Raw genomic sequence first — 17,278 nt, 5'->3', positions numbered from 1 at the left:
GACCCAGCCTAACCCTTGCTCCCATGGCTCATGAAGCCGTACACAGGCAGCCTGGACAGTAGTAAGGAGCAAGTCAACTATAGGCTTTGAACGTTTAAAAGCTCGCTGGCGCCGTTTGCTGACTAGGTTAGTCCTCAGCGCAACCAATATTCCCATTGTTATTGCTGCTTGCTGTGTGCTCCATAATATCTGTGAGAGAAAGGGGGAGACGTTTATGGCGGGGTGGGAGGTTGTGGCAAATCGCCTGGTGGTCGAATTTGAGCAGCCAGACACCAGGGCGATTAGAAGAGCACAGCTAGGCGTGCTGTGCATCAGAGAGGCTTTAAAAACCAGTTTCATGACTGGCCAGGCTACGGTGTGACAGTTGTGTGTGTTTCTCCTTGATGCAAAACTGCCCCCTTTTTTGAATTTACTTCCCTGTAAGCTAATCCCCCTACCCCCTTCGACCACAGCTAGCAAAGGAAATAAAGTCTGTATTGTTTTGAAACCATGCATTCTTTATTTATTAAAAAAAGGGAGATCACTGACAAGGTAGTCCGACTGGGGTGGGGTGGAGTGCGGGAGGAGGGAAGGATAAGGCCACATTGCTTACTGTAGCCACACTACAAATCAAAGATGTTTAAATGACAGCCTTTTGTTGCTTGGGCCATCCTCTGGAGTGGAGTGGCTGGGTGCCCGGAACCTCCCTCCCCTCCCCCCCCCCCCACATTCTTGGTCATCTGGGTGAGGAGGATGTGGAACTTGGGGAGGAGGGCAGTTGGTTATACAGTGGATGGAGCGGCGGTCTTTGCTCTTGTTGCCTTTCCTGCAGCTCCACCAGACGCCTGATCATGTCCGTTTTCTCCCCATTAGCCTCAGCATCGCGTCCTGCCTCCGCTCTTCACGCTCACTTAATTCTTTCCTGACCTCTGCCACTGAATGCCTCCATGCATTAAGCTGTGCCCTATCAGTGCGGGAGAACTGCATGAGCTCGGAAAACATGTCATCGCGAGTGCGGTTTTTTCATCTTCTAATCTGCGATAATCTCAGGGACGGAGATGATAGGGGGAGCATAGAAACATTTGCACCTGCGGGGGGATAAAAAGGGAGAGTAAAATTTAAGATGATACATTTCTAAGAACAAAGGGGAGACTCTTTCACAGTGAATCAAGCAATTCACAGCAGCCTTCTGCAAAGGCTTTCAGAGTACCTCCAGGAGAGCTTCATGGAGATGTCCCTGGAGGATTCCCGCTCCATCCCCAGACACGTTAACAGACTTTTCCAGTAGCTGTACTGGCCGCAAATGCATCCCAATTCTTCAGAGCAAATCAAACATTAAACACAATTGCTTTTAAACCCTGTAGTGTAGTTACAAATGTGCACTCACCAGAGGTGCCTTCTCCGGCTTCAGGGTTCGGGAACCCACCTTGGGAGGGTATTGGCTCCAGGGTGATGAAAAGGTTCTGGCTGCTGGGGAGAACGGATTCTCCACTTTCCTGCTGTGCATTCTCCTCTTCCTCCTCCTCCTCCTCTTCCTCATCCACAAAATCCTCCTCCCTGTTGCATGAGACTCCCCCCTTGCAGGTGTCCTCGGACAGTGGTGGGATAGTGGTAGGGTCCCCCCTAGGCATGCAGCTGATCATAGAAGTTGCATGTATGGGGCTCTGACCTGGAGCAACCATTTGCCTCCTTTGTCTTTTGGTAGGCTTGCCTGAGCTCCTTAACTTTCAAGCGGCACTCCTGTGTGTCCCTGTTGTAGCCTCTCTCCACCATGCTGTGCGATTTTGGCATATATATTAGCATTTCTTCTTTTTGATCAGAGTTCGGCCTGCACAGATTCTTCTCCCCCATAGAGCAATCAGATCCAGTGTCTCCCGTTCGGTCCATGCTGGAGGCCGTTTGCGATTCTGGGACTGCATGGTCACCTGTACTGCTGAGCTCGCCACGCTGACCAAACAGGAAATGAAATTCAAAATTTCCCAGGGCTTTTCCTGCGTACCTGGCTAGTGCATCAGAGTTCAAAGTGATGTCCAGAGCGGTCAAATTGGAACACTCTGGGATAGCTCCTGGAGGCCAATTCGAATTGCGTCTGAACTACCCCAAATTTGACCCAGCAAGGTCGATTGTAGCGCTACTCCCCTCGCCGGGGAGGAGTACAGAAGTCGATTTTAAGAGCCCTTTAGGTCAATGGAACGGGGTTGGTTGTGTAGACACATTGCTTATAAAATCGACCTAACACGGCTAAATTTGCCCTAATCTCACAGTGTAGACCAGGGCTTTGGGAATGGGATGAAAAGGTGCACCTGGGACATTCTTAAAGTGAGGGATGGATCCTCCCTGGGATTTGCAGCAGGATTAACAGGGAATCAGTGGGATTGGCTTATGGCAGTTCTGCAAGCCAGGATCCTTCCATCGTGGCTGCTATCTTGTGTTCCAGAATTTAAACTTTCATTTTTAAATAGTAGCCTTATGCTTGTAAACAAAACCTAAGAACTAATATCTGCCTGACTCTGCAAACAGCCTGAAGGAATAATTTTGAGAAGGGTAAATTCATCGGCACAGTCTCCTGTGATTTGTTGTACTGTCTGGAATGGGTGGCGCTCAGATTGGAAGCGTAACACTACTTATATTTTCCCTCAGATCCAACATCCTTGGGCTGGGGAAGGAGCTACGTCACTACGAGTCTCTTTGGAGGTAGGATGGGTCTCAGCGAGGAGGGTATTGTGGGAGTTTGTAGGAGAGAGAAATACCTGTGGGTAGGGAATAGCAGAGATGACCTGGTTGCACAATCTGCCCCATATGCAGCTCATTTACTCCGGCTAGCCCTCCTCCACCCTCCTCCTGTAAATATTCTCCTTTCCTTAAAAGACAGCATGTCCACCTTTGTAATCTCATACTGCCATTGCTGAACAGTAAATATATACAATGCATGGTATTAGCACCAACAATTATATGAATACATTTAAACACTAATCCTATTAAAGCTACCTGCAAACAGTTTAAAGTAATCCGTAATTCCTGCCTTTAATAATACTGCAGGTTTTGTGAACCCGAATGGCCAGCCTAAGCATGATAAAAGTGGTAGAAACATAAACAGCTACGCAGTTGTGATTTACATTTTACAATCACTTTTGCCTAATTTGAGCTCTGATAGCTTTGAAAACAGTCCACACATATTGGTTGTGACTTCTTGCTATAACATCTGATCATGGTGAATCAATGGATTTGTTTCCCTTCGTCTTCCTTTTATCTGAAGCTCTGATTTAATTTTGCTGATTACTGGTTAGCCCACTCAGCGGTGGTATTTTTCATAACAGATTTTTTAGCATCTGTTGCTGTGTGTACACACTAAGACTGGTGATTAGGAACTCATTGGATGACAATACACTCATTTCTTTATCTAACAAAAATGGTGTTGGTTGAAAGATCTGTGCCTATTTTCATAATGCCAAGGCATTATCAAACATTTGCAGATCCAGGGTGTTGTGAATTGACTGAAGTCAATATCTGTTGGAATGTGAGGAGAAAGTAACTCTCCATATATTAGTGATGGAACATGATTTGGTAGCAATCTTTCCTGCAGCCAGGGGGATGCCATGATTCATAGATTTCAAGGCCAGAAGGGACCATTGTGATCATCTAGATCAGTGATTCTCAACCAGGGGTACGTGTACCCCTGGGGTACATAGAAGTCTTCCGGGGGTACATCAATTTATCTAGATATTTGCCTAGTTTTACAACAAGCTACATAAAAAGCACTAGTGAAGGCAGTACAAACTAAAATTTCATACAGCCAATGACTTGTTTATACTGTTCTCTATACTGCACACTGAAATGTAAGTACAATATTTATATTCCCAGTGATATATTTTATAATTATATGGTAAAATGAGAAAGTAAGCAATTTTTAGTAACAGTGTGCTGTGGCACTTTTATATTTTTATGTCTGATTTTGTAAGCAAGTGGTTTTTAAGTGAGGTGAAACTTGGGGGTGCGCAAGACAAATCAGACATCTGAAAGGGGTACAATAGTCTGGAAAGGTTGAGAGCCACTGGTCTAGATTGACCTCATGTATAGCACAGGCCACAGAACTTCCCCAAAATAATTCTTAGAGTAGACCTTTTAGAAAGACATCCAATCTTGATTTAAAACTCCCTGCTACAGCATGGGAACAAATCTACACAGACACATCCCTAGAGCCCCGACCAGGGGTATTCTATCTGCTACCCAAGATCCATAAACCTGGAAATCCTGGACGCCCCATCATCTCAGGCATTGGCACTCTTATAGAAGGATTATCTGGCTATTTGGACTTTCGCTTCAGACCCTATGCGACCAGCACTCCTAGCTATCTTCAAGACACCACCGACTTCCTGAGGAAACTATAATGCATTGGTGATCTTCCTGAAAACACCATCCTGGCCACCATGGATGTAGAAGCTCTTTACACCAATATTCCACATGAGGATTGATTACAAGCTGTCAGGAACAGTATCCCTGATGAGGCCACGGCACACCTGATGGCTGAGCTTTGTGACTTTGTCCTCACCCACAACCATTTCAGATTTGGGGACAACTTATACCTTCAAGTCAGTGGCACTGCTATGGGTACCCGCATGGCCCCACAGTATGCCAACATTTTTATGGCTGACTTAAAACAGCGCTTCCTCAGCTCTCGTCCCCTAGTGCCCCTCCTCTACTTATGCTACACTGATGACATCTTCATCATATGGACCCACAGGAAGGAGGTCCTGGAAGAATTCCACCTGGATTTCAACAATTTCCACTCCACCATCAATCTGAGCCTGGATCAGTCCACACAAGAGATCCACTTCCTGGACACTACAGTGCAAATAAGTGATGGTTACATAAACACCATCCTATACCAGAAACCTACTGACCGCTATACTTACCTACATGCCTCCAGCTTCCATCCAGGACACATCACACGATCCATTATCTACAGCCAAGCCCTAAGATACAACCACATTTGCTCCAATCCCTCAGACAGAGACAAACACCTACAAGATCTCTATCAAGCGTTCTGAAAACTACAATACCCACCTGGGGAAGTGAGGAAACAGATTGACAGAGTGAGACAGATACCCAGAAGTCACCTACTATAGGACAGGCCCAACAAGGAAAATAACAGAATACCACTGGCCATCACGTACAGCCCCCAGCTAAAACCTCTCCAGCACATCATCAACTATCTACAACCTATCCTGGAAAGTGATCCCTCACTCTCACAGGCATTGGGAGGCAGGCCAGTCCTCGCTTACAGACAGCCCCCGCAACCTGAAGCAAATACTCACCAGCAACAACAACCCACACCACCGAAACACTAACCCGGGAAACAATCCCTGTAACAAATCCCATTGCCTTCTTTGTCCCCATATCTAGCGACACCATCATAGGACCCAACCACACCAGCCACACCATCAGAGGCTCATTCACCTGCCCATCTACTAATGTGATATATGCCATCATGTGCCAGCAATGCCCCTCTGCCATGTACATTGGCCAAACTGGACAGTCTCTACGTAAAAGGATAAATGGACACAAATCAGACATCAGGAATGGTAACATACAAAAGCCAGTAGGAGAACACTTCAAGCTCCCTTGACACTCAATAACAGATTTAAAAGTAGCATTCTTAAAAAAAAAAAAAATTCAAAAACCGACTTCAAAGAGAAACTGCAGAACTACAATTTGTTTGCAAATTTAAAACCATCAATTTGGGCTTGAATAAGGACTGGGAATGGCTGGCTCACTACAAAAGCAATTTTCCCTCTCTTGGTATTGACACCTCCTCATCAATTATTGGGAGTGGACCGCATCCACCCTGACTAAATTGGCCTTCAACATTAGTTCTCCACTTGTAAGGTTACTCCCTTCTCTTCATGTGCCAATATATATTTATGCCTGTATCTGTAATTTTCACTCCATGCATCTGAAGAAGTGGGTTTTTTACCCATGAAAACTTATGCCCAAATAAATCTGTTAGTCTTTAAGGTGCCACCAGACTCCTCGTTGTTTTTGTGGATACAGACTAACACGGCTACCCCTGATACTATGTCAATACCTTTATCAACTAAACTTGTAATCTCATAATAAAAAAATATCAAGTTAGTTTGACAGGATCTATTTTCCATAAACCCAACTTGATTTGCATTAATTGCATTACCCTCTTCTAACTCGATTAATAAAGAGTCCTGTATCAGCTGCTCCATTTTCTTGACAGGGATTGGTGTCAAGAGGAAAGGCTTATAATTACCCGGGTCATACTGTTCACCATTTTTAAAAATTGGCACAACATTAGCTTTCTTCCAGTCTTCTGGAACTTCCCCAGTGCTCCAAGATTTATTGTAAGTAATCATTAACATTCCAGTGAGCTGCTCAGTCAGCTCTTTTAAAACTCTTGCATGCAAGTTGGACCTGCTTATTAAAGATGTCTAACTTGAGTAGCTTCTGTTTAACAGCCTCCGGAGATACTAGTGGAATGGAGTAAGATCAGACTAGATCATCTGTCTTTTTTCCTCCCAAAACATAACAGAAATATTTATTGGTGGTTTCTGCCTTTACTGCACTATTATTGGTAATTCTACCAGTTTCATCTACTAATGTACCAATTCCATTCTCAGGATTCCTTTTGTTCCTAGCATACTTTAAAAACTTCTTATTGTCCGTAACTCTGCTGGCCATAGATTTTTCCTGGTGTGCCTTTGCTTCCCTTATCAATTTTTTACAATTACTATCTTCTGGTTTATATTTATTACTATCAACTCCCCCTTTCTTCCATTTGTTATATATTATTTATTTATAGCTGCCTTTCCTTCTCCTCGAAACCAGATAAGTATATTAACCAGGACAGCTTTCTTTCTCACTTATGGGATAGTGGCTTTTTGGGCATCTAATAAGGTGTTATTAAATGATTCCCAATTATCATTCACATTTTTCTGATTAAATTCTTCTTCAGAGCTGATTTGGCTGGTAATTGTTTTCAGCATTGTGAAACTGGCCCTAAGAAAGAACACAATACATACATTATTGGTCTGGACTTTATTCTGCTTGCACATTGTACATGTGATCAAGTCACACTTGTACCTAAACTACTATTAACAAACCACTTGTACCTAAACTACCATTAATTTTTAGTGCTGTGATCGGTTCCTCTCTATCTGTTAGTACAAGGCCTAATAAAGAATTCCCCCATGTTGGCTGCAACACTTTTGGAGTTAGGAAATTGTCAGCTAGAAGGCTTAGAAATTCCAAGGATGCTTTAGTACTAGCTTCAGTGTATATTACTCAAATTGAAGTACCCCTTGATTATGCAGCTTTTTTCCTACACATTATATATAGGTGCATAAGGAGTTGGTCATTCTGTTCCCTAATGTGATTTGGTGGTCTGTAGCAGATACCAACTAATACCCCATCTTGTGTTTTATCTGTTAGGTTACTGATCCATATTGATCCATGATTCAAGATCATATTCTTCTAAGTTATCAGTGACTCAGAAATACGGTATTGCCATTTTTGATATAGTGTCACTCCCCTCCTTTTTTGTCTAAATAGGATATAACCACTGATTTTAACATTCCAGTCATGCAAATCATCCCACCCGATTTCAGTAATACCAATTAGATTGAATTTATGCTTATAAATGAACAATTCCAATTCCTCTCATTTGTTACCCAGGATCCTAGCATTGGTATATAGGCAATTCTAGAATTTCTTCTTTTCAAGTCCTTTGGTTCCTTGATTAATTTTGTTCTCAACATCTTGATTTTATGCAGAGTGCTCATATCTTCCCTCTTTTTACTCTCCCATTTTGCTTTTAGTTCAACCCTCTCTTTAACACCCATGCTTAGACCAAAGCTTCTCCAGCTTTTCTAATGAGACAAATGATCCAAAACTCCAGTATCAACTCCCTGGCATACTGGCCTGGCAAATAGAGTAGTGTATACAGCCATCACTGACATAGGTGGCTGGTTACAAATGCTTCTTCTACACACCCACTAGTATGCAGTCTGAGCATGTGTTTACCATAATAGTCAACCCTATATATAACTTACTCAAATGCAGTCTAAAGCCAAGAGCAGCTGAAGAATATTTTTCATTAAGACTGATCTCTGCTAAATTAAAAGTATACAGGCAAGCCCTGATGGTGTGAAGATCTCAGGGGATACCTACAACTTAAATAAAATCAGGATTTGGAAAATTATGGCAATGTGTAATAACCCTAATGTCAGATTGAGGGAAGACACAGGCATTTTGGATTATATGTAGATTTGTAACAGAGCTGTTTGTAAAGTATGGATTTTCCTGCTTTTGAATTACTGATTTACATTTGTTACAGCAATAGTTCTGCTGGTCTGCAATAGGCAGGTTGCTTTTTCCCTGCCGGGGACTGGTAATTATATTATCAAAACAATTTATTAAAAATGTATTCTCTTTTGTAATCAAGAAATACTGTTAAGACTTGAGAGAGAAATTAAATTGTTTTGATTGCATTTCTTTAGGCTATGCAACATGCCTACTTTGTCTCCTTGTAGTAATAGGGGAGAACTCATGAAAAGCTTAAAACAAATGCAAAACTACAAACAAATACTTGAGATACAAGTGCTAGGTCCAACGCATACCCCTACTGGTCCTCTGGTTTCAGGACTGTTCTCCACCCATTCTGGTTATAGTGCTTCTGTCTTGGAATCACAAACCTTTGTAGCTTTTTCAGTTATTTCAGCAGATTTTTTTTCATGTGCTTTTTCTACTTAGATTTCTGAACTCCAACACGTTGAACCTTATGAAAGTTTTTTCCCCCTCACTATCCATCTTCTCCATGCATAGTCCCTTGCTATGGGCCACTGCATCTCAACAGAATCCTCACACCCCAGAGCCTTCCATCAACATGAGCAACTCTTGGTACTTCACATAGCTTCCCATCCCAGACTTCTGCAATGTCTTCCCTACCATCCTCCTAGGACCGGTCTACCCAAAATCCATCTTCTTTCTCCTCTGATCCCTCCTCCAAAGGCTCTCAGTATATCATGGTAGTATGCCATGATCTTCTACCCCTTCCCTAACAAGATCTGTGCTTGAACCAAGTTTCATGGCCATCAGTGATCTCCCCTACCACCATCCAAAGGTCTCTCTAAATGGCTACCATCATACGCCACCCGCTCACTCCTGACAGGCTCTCAGGATTTCCCCTTCTCCATCCTCAGTCTTGGTCACCTTCTCCTCTAGGCCTCGAGGTTCCTAGCAACCAACTCTAACATCCCTCAAAGTTCACGCACAGCATGTGCTGAAACATCTCTGTTGGGCCCTCATTATTTCACATTGGATGATATTTGTATTGGGTGTATTAGTATTCACGATAGATTCAAGCTGTCAGAGATGAATGCTATGATATTCAGATTCGGATTTCATCTCCTCAATCCTGTAATGGGCTGTCTCGCCTCATATCCTTTCTTATTTACTGTGAGCCATTTTCAGTGGTTGTGATTGGGAGACCTGGCAGCCAGTTTTCCATCCTGTTTTATTGAAAGCAGATATTTCAACCATGTAAAATTCATGTCAAGTGAGCACAAAAAGGCCTTGTGGGGAAAGCATTTTTTTTTTGCAAGTTTAAATTTACTAATGGTCCAATAACTTAGGCTTCCTCTAGTAGACCAACACGTTACCATTTATTATTTCATTGTTCTAAAGCAATCTTTGTGGTGGACTTTGAGTTTTGTAAATAACTGGATTTTTTATTCTTTCTTTTAAAAAAAAAAGATTTGTTCTGTAGAACTTTAGGAGAAAGTTGCTTTTCATTTTCTTCGTCTTCTGTTTTGGACACTTGCGTGCCTTCTTGCATTCTTCTATTGTTTGATTTTTAATGACGCACACATGCGCAACACAGACTCTTGTAAATGAGGCTTCTGTACCTGAAAAACAAAGCTAATAATCCTGGATATATTTTTAATACACTATAAAGACTTTACAAACATTTGCAATTGCAAGTCATTATTAAAACATGGATTCAGTAACCCCAGGGCACTAACAGGACTCTGCCAACCTGCCAACATTAGTGAGAGCTGCTGCTTAGTAAGATACTTGGATGAAAAGTAATGCAGAATAAAGGGGCTTGAATAACAAGAAGTAGCTCCTACTACGTGCTGAGTACCTCCACTCTCCCATTGACTTGAATGATGTTAAAGACACTCAGCCCCATAGGATCAGACCCTTAACTGTTGCTGCTTTGTTTCCCTTTTCACTTATTTGTGCATTTTTGTCACAAAATTAATTGTTGTGGCAAATGGCTTACATGAAAAAGGGTTTACTTATACTGTGAAAGGATTGCATTTGCACTGTGTCCTCAGCTCCCCTGAGCCTACCCAAAAAACTGAGGACTTAACAGAAGAAGCTACATTCAGGGAAAACTAAGAGATGCCATATGAATCAAACTCCTTATCTAGTTATATTACAATTTATCCCTTCTGGGCGTTTTAGGGGATGGTCAGTTGGTTAATCTGGTGGTCAAGCAGATGAATTGCTTCCTCATTCTGCTCCTTCAAGAATCCACAAATATAGCCAGCCCCCACACCCCTCCGCCCCCACACACCTAAATCCTAGAAGAGCCATCTTTAGGCTACCTCTTCACTCTCTATTGTTCAGGAGCAAGGGGATTGAAACACACTTAATACCATTGCTGCCACTGGCTCTTTGAGAGAACCTGAGGCAAGATTTTCTTTAGGCCATGTGCACTATTGTGGCATCTCTTAGCAAAGAGTCAATAGGCCAGTGGCAGCATGATCAAGAGCTTTACTGCTTCAGTGGGAGAATGTGGGGCAGCCTCTAAGGATGGATCCAGCAGAGAGGAGGTGAGAAAGATCTTACTTTTATGCCCCCCCCCCCATGCTGAAATGGAATAGGAGACATGGTCCAATTGCCCACTTCAAAAGAGACCTAGAAATACACGGGGACAGCTATCCCACCCAACAGATGTTGAGAGTGCGGGGAGTAAAAGGCTGCAGGGGCAGCATACTGAAGCTGGGACAAGGGTTAAGCAGATAGAACCGATGCCTGTCAAAGACAGGAAGGAGTCCTGCATGGGGGTGGGGGAAAGTATGTCACTCCCCTTTCCCGTGAACACACTAGCATGGGAGCACCAGGGGAACCGTGCTGGTGTGGATGGAAAAATCTTCACTTTTGACTGCCCAAGGCCTACGGAAGAAAGCTTCCAGGTGGTGGTTCTCTTCTCCTCTCTTGGAGGCTGGAAAGGTAGGTAGTCCCTGGCTGGTAGTGGATGAAACACCACCTATGCCAGCATAAGTTGTTGCGCCTACAGTAGTTCTTGTCTGAGAAAATGAAATATTTGAATAGTATGAACATAAGCTGAAAATAAACTGTCCTAATCATGCTGTTCAAGAAAAGAAATATTTGCATAACCGATCTTACCTCTAGAGCCACGTGTCTAAGGCATGGAAGAGAGGCCATAATTTTGCCCTCTGAATTTGATTTTGCATGGTCTGGGTCTTGAACTGCCTACTTGAACAAAACAGTTCTCCAGTCACCCCATGCATCTCTCCCTTGGGTCTGGGTCCTCCTACCTGCCCCCCACACCCACCCCGCACCCTATCTGTCTGGGGAATGAGGGATTGCAGTTTGACTGCTGGGTTCACTGACTGCTGGGTAAGCCCATCCCAGGTCTTTGGGCATGGAAGATTGTCAAGCCATCACCTGCCTACTAGGCCTGCCAGCCTCTGAGTGAAACCCGCTACAAAGAGGTGGAGAATGTGGGCACGTGTGTCTAAGAGGACTTTGTTGGCAGTAGTTCCAGCCTGATGAGAAAATGGGAACCCAGGTAGCTGAAAGAGTAATCTTGGAGCAGTTTATCCAAATCCTGAGGGCTGGAAGATAGGAGTGGGTGATGTGACACCATCCTGAAGCCCTCTCCAAGGTTGTAATGTTATCCAAGAATTATCTACTCACCACTGGGCCAATAGCAGAGACCTGACCCCACACTATGGACAGAACAAGAAAGACAAATCTAAAAAGTTTGCCCAGTCCTTCTCTATGGAATCAGTGTGAAAGAAATCAGTGAACCGAAACTGGTGTGTTGGAAACTAGGCCTAACTGGTGGACAAAATAATGAAGGAATGGGCTATTTTGCCCACCACTCCTTTGTGGGTGCTTTAAAGAAAGAGACTTTGAGGAGAAAAATTGGCTACTGGAGGGAGCTTCATCATCATGACTACCACCCGCACCATCTCCTGGGACCCTGGAGCTTCATCCTAATCCTGAGAGATGTCCTGACTAGACGGGGACAGAGAGAGGGACCCAAATGATGTCTCCACCTCTACCAGGGCCGGCTCAAGGGTTTTGGCCGCCCCAAACAGCCAACCAAACAAAAAAAAGCCGCGATCACGATCTGCGGCGGCAATTCGGCGGGAGGTCCTTCGTTCCGAGCAGGAGTGAGGGACCGTCCGCCAAATTGCCGCCGAACAGCTGCACGTGCCGCCCCTCTCCGAAGTGGCCGCCCCAAGCACCTGCTTGGTAAGCTGGTGCCTGGAGCCGGCCTTGACCTCTACTGGCTCCATCTGAATCCCAAACACCACCTGGGATGAAACATGATCAGACTTTAACAACAACAGCTCCAGCCCATCACAATGAATTTCTTCTCTTTTCCCCAAAAGGACAGTTACCATCCTAGATACTATCTAAGAGACTGTTAAACAAGGGTTTTTTTTCCCTTCTAAAAACTCCCTCCAACCAAAGAACAAGAACAAGGGATGTTGCTCAAGTTAAAGCCTTACTTAATACTTTACATTTCAAATGCTTTAACTGTTTTCCTTCTTTTCTTTATCTTTAATAAAATGTTAAAAGGATTTTTAATGGTATGTTTGCCAGGGTACTACCCAGGCTGAGATATACCAAACCCCAAACCTTGTTTATGACTGTTTAATGTTGAAAAGTGACTGGGTTATGTTCACACCTTTGGCCCATATATTCTGTCTAAATAAATACAACAGTGGGCTTAGTTCAGTTGTGTGGCTACCAGACCATATCAGAGAAAGCAAACCAAATGCTCCAGCAGACAGCTGGTTGCCTTAATCTTGACTAAATTTGGGGCATCTGACGCTTTTTCAACTCTCAGTGGTATGATGCTTTGGAAAACAAAGGTATTTTCCCTAAAGGTGTCAATATTCCCTGTCCCACATCATGCCCTGCTCTGTCTTCCCCTTATTTATTAAACTAATTAATGTATTTTAACAAGGAAAACTGTGTTCATACCAGCTTCCTTGAATTTGAGCCCTCTTTTGGCATAATGTATCATTATTTTTCTTTCAAGGCGTTAGCATATCACACATTTGTAAACCAGCCTTATCAAAAACAAACTAATGAAATGCAAGATGTTCTGTTACGGTAGATGCCAGACTCCTTCAAGAAAAATGTTTGATGCCATAATGTGAAAATATTGATGGAAATATGGCTCTTTAATATGAAACCTTTCCGTTTGTACTGACTTGTGATCACTTACGGAAACTGGAACGCTTTGCTTGATGAAGGCAATACATAAATTAACCTGTCAAAATGAAATTGCACATGTAACTTACAATCTAGCACCTAGCACACTTTCGGTGCTACCTAAAGTAAAAGATACTAATATAAAAAGAATATTTTCTATGCTTTGCCAATGTAATATTTCAAGTCTTCATATAATATTCACACTAGCCTTTGGACATTCAGCTTACACCACAGCAATTTAGATATCTTGGAGTGACTGATCCCAATGTTACATAGGTGTTCATCAGAATCTTTCTCAGCAAGTAAAATATATGCAGATGGTATCTGTACTGGAGAAAATTTTAACGGTTTAATAATAGAAATTAGGAAAATTCAGGTGCAAATTTTGGAAGACTCATCTTAATTTCTCTTGCTGGGAGTATAACAACCTGCTTTTATATGTGTGAAAGGATAGTCAGACTTGTAAATTAGGTACATGTGAGGCTGAATACTGAATTTGTGTTTTTTCTTATGCACAGATGCCTCATAAATATTGCAGGTGTAGCTATGGAAACACTTTGAAAATTTGGCTCCTCGTGTTCAAGTTATAGATGGACTTTAACTATAACTCCAGATCTGAACATGCTTGTATTCTGTGGGGTTTGAAATCCAAATTTTGTGGCTTGGGCCCGCTCCTAGTAAAAAATCTTGTTACTTTTTAAGGGCCAAATTCAGACTCGTGTGAAGTCCGTGGAGTTTCATGTGCTTAACAGCAGGTCTGCAGTTGGCCTGAACTGTTAAACAAAGATGAAATATTTTAATCAACATAAGCAGTCTCAACAGGAGACCCAAGCATAATAATTTAATTAAAAAATCTTAATATTAAACATATTTTGCAGTTTATAGATGGCAAGAGTTGCTTCCCTCCGTGTGAATGTTCAAAGCACTCTACTGAGCAATACAGGTGAAGTTTTGTAGTAGGTGTTATTGACTGATTATATTTGGACTAAGAGTTTGCCTAAATGGAAAGTTATGTTAGTATGAGCTAAGGCGTGAACTTAAACCAATCTTTGTGATATCAACAGGCTTTCCCCTTGTGGACACTCTTATTCGATTTTTTTATCAGTTTATTTTGTGTTGCTTGGGAAGGCATTTAAGTTAAACTGAAAAAAAGCCACTCTTATTCCAGAATAAGGGGAGTTTTATATAAATCAATATTACTATATTGGTTTAACAATTATACTGGTATATCTGGTAAAACTTTCCTGTGTAGACAAGCCCTAATTTGTGTATATGTGAACCACTGGTTTAATAATAGGAGACATCCAGGGAAACTAATATTCACTTTGCCCTAGTGGTCACAGGCTGGAGTGCATGAGTAACATATCCCTACTGGATGGAATCAGATCTGTTCAAGTATTATCCTATTGCCCTTTAGTGGATGACCTAGTAAGAGGCTCCATATTTCAACCCCCTGATTAAACAACCAGCTTAATACTGTGCATAGAAACACACAGAAGTGAATTAAGGTTGGGCCCTGGGCCAGAGCAAGTGGGTGGCCCACTCCCCACCTCTTCCACCTGTGGTCCTGCTCCCCTTCTGCCCTCTCCGCATGTAGCCACACCCCTTTTTGCCCCTTCCCTGGGGCCCTGCCCTTGTTCCACTCAGGGTACCCATTATTCCTCCCCACCCCACTGTGGCCCAAGAGAGGAGAAGCTCTGTCCCCCTGCTGCAGACTGGGGTGGGGAGTGAGAGCTCCCCCAGCCCTGAGGCTGCGCAGCAGGTAGCGAGAGCTTCTCCAGTCCTGGTGCTGCAGTGGGGGTCCAGGTGCTGGGGCTTCTCCTGCTGCCCCCAGTTTCTGTCAGGGACAGGGTCGGGGGGGGGGGAGGGGCTGGAGGCTTCCCCTGCTGCCTGCTGGTTTCTGCGAGGGATGGGGTTGGGGCCGGCGCTGGGGGCTTCCCCTGTGGCCCCCCTGGTTTCTGCCAGTGTGTGTGGGGGAACTGGGGGATTTCCCCGCTGCCGTGCCCATCCTGCCTGGCACTGCTGCTGAGGAGCGGGGTCTTTACCCCCATCTCTGCACCTGGCATGGCCATCAGGGGTACGGGTGCTTCCCCTGCTGCCGCCCCACCCGGCACTGCTGCCGGGAAGCAGGGTCGGGGGTCACGGGAGCTTCCCCCACCACCGTGCCGCCCCTCCTGCCCAGCACTGCTGCCCGGGAGTGGGGGCTTTCCCCTCCCGTCCAGGGCTCTGGGCTCTGCAGTTGGCTGGGGCCCCTGGGTACATGCCCAGTGGCTAATCTGCCACTGGAGACACACCCCAAATATTTCGTACCTGGGTACCTAAAGTTATGTTCCTGAATAAAAATGGCCTGATTTTAGGAAATGATGCTGCAGTTTCCTTATGTATGAGCCTAAGTATGGATTTAGGAGCCTATCTTTAGGTTGGTTTTAATCTTTCCTTGCTTCAAATCTGGCTCACTAGATTTTGTCATCCCCAAAATTTGCTTTCGTAGAATCTAATACTTGGATACACTGGAATTCTCTCAATCCATTTCTCACTATGTTGAATTCAGGTTGCTAGAATTCACCAACAGGGAGCCAGTGTGCAATCTGAACTCAGCAATGTCATTTGTAGATGTTGAAAGTGTACACAAACCTTCCTATTCACTTGAATGTTCAATTTTGATTATCTCATGTCTCCAAGGAAGCCAAGCACAGCTGCCTCCTATCCCCAACAAGGTCCAGATCCCTTTAAAGACATTCAAGCTAAGAAAGAAAAAACCTCCTCCTCCAATAAACCTCTACTTGTTTTGAGAGCTAAATAGGCTTCACCTACTTTGAACTGCACGGTTTCTGCAGCTTCTTGTGTCTCTTGTGCCCCTGTTCAAGCCACTGGATGGCCTTTCCCCAGCACCAGTTCTGCTGGTTACAACACCCCTTCCTCAGTGTGACAGTGTTAGACAGATTGCTTATCTATACACCTTTGGCCCCACCCTAGCCATCTCCGTCATTCCAGAGGCAGCAATAGAATTAACCCAGTAATGAGCTGCTGGGATCCTTACAACAGGAAAACGGAGGGAAAAATTGGAAATAGAAGGCATAAGGGAAGGAGAGAAGAGTGTCACATTTCTATAAGTATTAATAGGTTTCCAAATTACACCAAGCTCACTAAAATATTCAGTGGAACCTCCGCCTCCCTTCTCCTCTGTCCTTTTCTGATCCTTACACACATGGTTTGTAATTCAGAACATTTGTACATTCAACATCTTCCTTCCGGTATCTGTTTCTTCTCTCTCTTCTACCCCTGCACTTCCACTGTTTCATTCTACATTAGCTACAATGCCAATACCAGCCTGTAGCTCACTGGTAGAGTCTGTCAGTACCTGATCCATCTCCAGGCCACAATGAGTCATCTCTGTTCTTTAATCATATTATGGGAACCCACATTCAAAAGAGGCACAGTCAATTCCTATCATGATAATATTTTTATGGCATAGTTGCCCTTTCATCATGCCAGTTTGTTCTCTTATTTTCATTACTAGGAGCATAAGCAGTGAGACAGTAACGTAATAGATAAAACTAATACAGCCCACAAAAAATGAGCTGTTAAATAAGTGACAATAATCTTGATAGATATTTAGAACACTTAATTAGCACAAATATATAGTGAATTTGACACCTCTTATTGTACCACAAATTCTCTTTGCTTTAACTTCAAATGCTCACAAAATACCTAAATGACCTGTGCAATAAAAGAGAAGTTTTTAAAATAGATATATAATTGATTACTTTTTAAATTTGTATTTCAG

Source organism: Emys orbicularis, chromosome 6, assembly GCF_028017835.1.
Source record: "Emys orbicularis isolate rEmyOrb1 chromosome 6, rEmyOrb1.hap1, whole genome shotgun sequence".
NCBI lineage: Eukaryota > Metazoa > Chordata > Testudines > Emydidae > Emys > Emys orbicularis.
This window is presented reverse-complemented; position numbering follows the sequence as displayed.